The 6,664-nt window shown below is 36.8% G+C and overlaps 1 non-coding gene across 1 annotated transcript; it reads right to left on the bottom strand.

Annotated features, from left to right (window-relative positions):
- Window positions 1–536: 536 nt before the first annotated feature.
- On the bottom strand, window positions 537–663 carry LOC143359418 (U4 spliceosomal RNA). Its single transcript, XR_013083113.1, has one exon. It is a non-coding gene; the product is annotated as a U4 spliceosomal RNA (small nuclear RNA).
- Between the last annotated feature and the right edge of the window lie 6,001 nt (window positions 664–6,664).

Here is a 6,664-nt window from a genome sequence, read left to right on the forward strand (position 1 = left end):
TTTAGAACGCCGCGTTTCGTGAGCAAACTGTTTGGATACGCTCCCCGCGAAGAAGCTTGCGCGAAATTAACTATCATTCCATCTAATTTCGTGAATTCCATCTCCACTGGTTTCCAAGGCATTTCTGAGAAAACGCATTCTTCAGGAAAGGTGGAATTTTGCATTATCCGAATTTCTCGATTAACACCAGAACCACCGGACCAGTCAAAATGACTGGTTCCTAATTTTTTCTTTTACAATTACTGAAATTGTAAAAATGTTTTCATCGGAAATTTTTTAATGAACCTCTTCATTGAAGCACATATTACAATCAAAGTTGTATGAAGTCTGAATGGGCACAGTCTTGTCACTGTTACAAAGCAATTCAAATTCGAATTTTTCTATGAGAAATACATTTTTTAAGATTAGCAATTCTTTTTACACACGTTTGCCTAATCCGAAAAATCTAAAAAAAAAATACATAGTAACCCTTTGCAGTCGTATGTCTGCTCTCGCCACCACAGCAAAGAACCATATTGATCTTATTTTATATTAAGTTGACAAGAAAAATATAAAATATAGTTTTCATGTAAAATTAAAACATATTATTGTGTTACATATATCTAGCAATAATCGCACCTCGGTAGAACCTAATTGGTTACGATATCGCCACTGCGCAAAGCTGTGTTACATCACTGCACGCAGAGATTCTAAATAGTGACCCATTAGCAATTAATATATTCACGGATGGCTCCAAAACAAAAAATGGTACAGGTTGCTCCGTAATAACCCCGACTGTAACAAATTTGTATCGACTAAACAACATCTGCTCAGTTTTCGGTAGCGAGATCCTAGCTTTATTCAAACCACTAGAAATAATCAAAAAGTCCACACTGGGAATAGATTTACAATTTTTACAGACTCAAAGAGTGCTACTACGGCCATTGAAGATTTGGAAACAACCGATGAATGTATACAGGAAATACAAGAAAGTTATAACGCGGCTGTTGAAACCGGCAAATCCATTACTTTTTGCTGGATTCCATCGCATATAGGTATACAAGGTAATGAAAATGCTGATAGAGCAGCCAAATTAGCAGACTGCAACACAAAAATGAAACAAATCAACCATTATACCAGATTAAACGATCTTAAAAACCACCTAAATGAAATTTTTAGGAAACAGGTATTTGACAAAATTAAAAGGAATTATATACAAAAATAATATCATAATGAAGGAGCGGATTTTGAGTGGCACAAATCTCCAAGTCCAGTAGATCGTCAAATTCAAACTTCAATTTCTAGAATCAGAATTGGGCACTCAGAAATAACCCATTCATTCTTGTTAAATAAGAAAGAAAATACGATCTGCGATATATGTAAAGTACCAATTAACATAAACCACCTAATAATAGAATGCGAAAAATATGAGAATGAAAGGAAAAATGCTAAGTTGCCTAGATCCTTACCCATTCTGTTAAGTTCTAAGGAGTATATCGCCGGTCTTGCCAAGTATATCAACGATACAAATATGAATAATGTATTGTAAGAAAATGTACCGTGTTGCTAATGACCTTTGATGTTGAAGCAACATTAAACAATTAAATTATATATATATATTACCGTTCGTTCAACGAAAATTAATTTCGACCAACATGACGCCTATGTATAAACTTAATACGACCGCAAAGGGTTACTAATCATAACAAGACAATGGCAACTACCATAATAAAATAAACGTGGCCGTCTGATAACTTCAATATAAAATCAGCAATTTTACGTTTCCGGAGTTTTTTCAAAAACCAATTTCTCCTCAAAATTTCTGTCGAGTTCGCTGGATCGTAGCAGCGGCGAAACGTTTTCTCGGGCTGCGTTCGTTGGCCGCGCGGAAACGAACTATGGTCGCGGCTCGCGTGTTTGAAAACGGACTCCCGTGGACCGGACTTTTCCCGATCCTGAAAAGGTTCAACGAGGGAATAAATCGTCGGGGGAATCAAACTGTGCGGCTCGCAGAATTCGCTGTGACCGGAGACTTCCCCGGTCGCCGATCGAGATCCGATCCGCGTTTAATCGTGCGTGCACTCGGCCGGGGCTCGCGTGCATTAGCCGGCACGCACAAACCACGGCTCGGCCATCGAGATTTAATTCGATCGCGCGTGGTTGACCAGCCTTCCGTCTCTGCCGGGGGAAAAAAAAAAAAAAAGAACGAACGAACGAAAGAAACCGTTTTCACGAGGAACCTCTGGGATCGTCGCGTGACGACAATGCTTGCGCAACTCAGAGCCAACGAGATCGTTGTCGGGCCGAGCGTCGCGTGGGCGTGCTACATAGTTCTGGTTTCGTTTCGTGATGCGTGCCGCTTCCGGGGGAAAAGTTCGAAGCTCTCAGGTGCGCGAACTACAATGAAAGCGCGCGCGCGCCGATAATGTTCAACCGGTCAGTAGTAAATAATCGCCGGACCGGTTATAGCTCGGAGATCCTGAAATCCTGAGAACACAGTTTTCTTTTGATATAAGACGACGATGTTTCCTTCTCAACAAGAAAACCCCTCTTCTTCTTTCGAAGTTGTCCGCTCGACACCGCTTAGAGCCGGGACGAAATTCAGTCTTTACTCGATATATGTCCCGAATATCTAGTCGATAAACGTCCCAGAACTATCCTCACTGTCGTGGGGTATACCCCGTGAGATTCTACCCTACGTCCTTTTCTCCGTTCGGCAGTGTATCAAAGAGTAGTATCTTCTAGCCGATATATGTCCCTGGGTAGACCCGTGTTCTGGACAATAATCGAATAAACACTGCATGGTCCGTCGGACAACTTTATGGAGCCCACAAACTCTTGGTCCACTCAAGAGCAATGCCAAGCCGAATAGGCACCCTCATCCGTAATACGTCGAAAGCTGCCCCGAACCATCGTCTTATATCGGAAGAAAACTGTACTCTCGCTACCAAGATCGTAATACGCTGTGCAAACTCGTACTTTGTATCACAGAATACACTCCGGAACAAAAAAGAACGACATTCGTGTAAAGAGCCAGCAAAAATCAACCATAAGTGTTCCATAGCTGTTATTTTTCAGTACGCTTTGAACGGATTTGTTTGAAACCATTTTCTTTAAACCGGTGTGCAGCAAAAATCGAGAACTGATTGACCGATTGACTTACATGTTTATACAGGGTGATCGATAACTGGTGGTATAAATAAATCGAAAATATGTAACAAAACTTACGCATGACTTACGTTCGACAAAATTGAGTTTGAGAATTCGGCGAACACTCGTGCTATTATAAAGACCGAGCCTTGTATGAAAAAAATTTAATACTTATTTTCGACTCATTTCTTTTATGTAGAATCACCTCCTTTCGATTGTACCACCAGTTACAGACCACCCTGTATATTAGGTTGTTGGATACGAAATGTCCGATTTTAGAATGCGAATGTTATGAAACATCTTTGTTAAATTTGTTTGAACTTCCTTTTTCTTTATATTTCACTTTCTGATTTTCCCCATAAATGCATAAAAGTAGCCTAATAATAAATCAAGACGCAAATCTATTCGTACTGCATGTAATTACGTGTTGTAATATTATTTTGAATGTTACTATTTATTTTCATTTGATCGTAGAAAAATAAGTAGAAGTACAGTGGTTACACGATATATGTCCAAAACACGGGTCTAGTCAGGGACAAATATCGGCTAGGAGATACTATTTTTACCACGCCTTGGCCAGAAGCCTCGGTTTTGTCCAGGAACACTCCTGGAAATTGGGACTTTTATCTGTTAGGCATTTGGGACATATATAGAGTAACCACTGCACTATGTATTGCTTGTATTTCTTTTGTGGAATAAATCAAATGTGACTTTATCTGATTTCTTAAAATGTAATAAAACACATATCAGCAATTTCAGATTGTGATTAGCAATTTTTGAACGATGTTAATTGGTGGATCACCTCGTGTAGGACTCACCGATTTCACAATCTTGTCCAGCAAGCGTAATCTCGGAAACGAAGGCAGACCTGAGTTGACCGGTGTGCCGACATTTTCTGCTCCTTCATTTTCTTGAGCTTGATATTGTAAGTGAGTTCTCCGCATTTTGAACTATAATTAATTTATACCGTCAATCTTCGGGAATAAGTGCACAAAATTTTATTGAAAATTTCTGAACAGACAAATAAATATCCTATTAAATTTTATCGTCTATTATTCTTTGTAAACATTTAATTACCCAATTTCAGTTTCTACGGTTCCAATTTTCATGTACTGTTTCCGTGGAAATTGCAGTTTGATCTTCTATGTAGGGCAAGGGACCTAATTACTATGGTGGTATCAATTACTGTGTCTACATTAATTATACTATAAATATAGGCACAGTAATTGGCACCTCCACAGTAAATGGATCCCTTACCCTATATTTAATTATTTTTGCGAGTTACTGTACATTACATGTACATTTGTATCGATACGTAAAACAAGGAGAATTTACATGTATAATTAATTTTTCAAAAGGAAATTCCCAATTGTGAAATAAATGCCTAATTGCGAAAAATGTAGAAATTCTAATGTAACCCAATCTTCTTTATACTTAAGTACGTATTTCTTTGTCCATAAATATGTATATAATAAACATTTGAAAATGTACATTTTAGTATGCAGAACGCACAGAATTTATATAACTAATTTCTCTTAAAACAAATTCTGTAACAATCTTATTATAACTCGATCTTCTTTACACAATCACGCAATACTACAAACATGTAATCAAATTAATATTTCAAACTTGCAATTTCCAATGGAATTGTTTTCTTTTTTGAAATAATATCATGTTTCTGTTGCCGAATTCGTTATCGATAAACTACTTACCGCGTTTCAATGGAGTACCGAATGACGAAATGTAGATTTACGTTCAAAATAAACAGCACTGTAATCCGAACATCAAATTTAAAATACTGCAATTTTCCAAAACTTCTAACAACACTTTCAGATGCTTGGAAATATACTCGCACATAGACCGGAGACCGTTATTCTGCGCAGGACAACGTTCGACTGAATCCGCAGGATAACATTCGAAAATGTAAACAGGGGAAATCATGGGGAACTATGTTTATAACGTTGATGGGCTAACGATTCGAGTATTCGCACCGTCGCAACTCAGGCCATTTTTTTTTTACTAATTACTAGCTTGCGAGTCCTTGTGCAAAATAAAAACGGTTCGCATTAAGAGCCAAATAAAAATTTCTTTCATCCTTTAATAATGTTCGTAAGCTGCAACCAATATATTGACGTTCTTCAATATTGTATTGTCTATTTATCGTCGATAATTGCGAAGCTGTTTTCTACGTCAGCTTTTGTTAATTACATCGAGGATATTCAAGAGCAAAAGTATGTGGAAACAAACAATTCGAATTTTCATGGCGTATATTATAAATAAATATTCATCGAGAAACAAAAGTGCATTGTACCTCATTTCACTAGAATATTATAACACCAGAAATAAGAACATTGTTCATTTATTATGCATTGTTGTCGAAATGTTAAAAGGAAGAGCAAGTTTGAATACTTTTCTGTGCCTAATTTCTATAGCACAAAAAAATCCTGAAGCGTAGTACGCAGGATGTTTGCTATATTTTCATTTTTCATTTCGAACAACTGTCGACGAAATCTTTTCCAACAGAATAAAAACTATTGTCCTTTAATCTTTTATTGTTCCTATTGTCCTTTCCCGTCTCTTACATTTTGCGTTGATAATCGTACGAAAACCAGTTCCCATTTTTGATTCGTCGAAAGGAGGGGGTAGTGTAGCACACCCTTGGCAACCCTCGGCCATCATAAATGCTATGGGGGGAGGGGGGTTGGACATGGGGTTGCCTATCCAATCCTGAAAGTGGCGAGGGTCGAAACTATGGGGGTAACGAAACCCTTCGTTAAACGAATCCTACAACAATTCCCTTCGCCGTTGAATTTTCCAGTCACTAAAACATTTTCAATGAATTTCAGTATTGCATTCAGCACTTTTTTTCTATTGAACAATTTTAACATGCCCAAGGCAATTATTTTTTGCAATACAATTCTTTCATGTAAAGAACAAAAAAGCCTTGCATTATTTTGTTATATGACTGGCTGGTCCATTATTGTCTCGTACGAGTAGGTATTGCATTGTTCTTCAGGATAAATTATTCATTCAATCTCTTTTTTTTTTATATATTTAGTTTACAATTTTAAACAAATATGTAAGTTTACGTAACCGTTAGGTTTGGAAAACGATATGTTACATAATAATGGAAGAGAAAAATTTCGTTTCTTATCATTGTTTTATAAATGGTAAACTTTACTCATCGAATAATTATAATAACATGTTATTTGAATTAGTAGTTCAAGTTATTTCAAAAGTGATCACAGGAAATAATGATATAATATAATAATAATATAAAATATAATATATTATATAATGTAATCATAATATTTCAAATAATATTACTCGAATACTCATACTCATAATATTTCACATAATATTACTCGAATGATAAATGCAATACTCTTACTCAAATATAATTGTATCTAACATAACGTCCAACAATTATGGTAACTGGGCAGAAGAGTGGGGGTTGAGATCCCCGCGCAGTAGAACGTGCGCGAAACGGTTATGGACTCTGGCGACGAGAAATATAAAACGTTTCTATTGTCTC

Source organism: Halictus rubicundus, chromosome 11 (assembly GCF_050948215.1).
Source record: "Halictus rubicundus isolate RS-2024b chromosome 11, iyHalRubi1_principal, whole genome shotgun sequence".
NCBI lineage: Eukaryota > Metazoa > Arthropoda > Insecta > Hymenoptera > Halictidae > Halictus > Halictus rubicundus.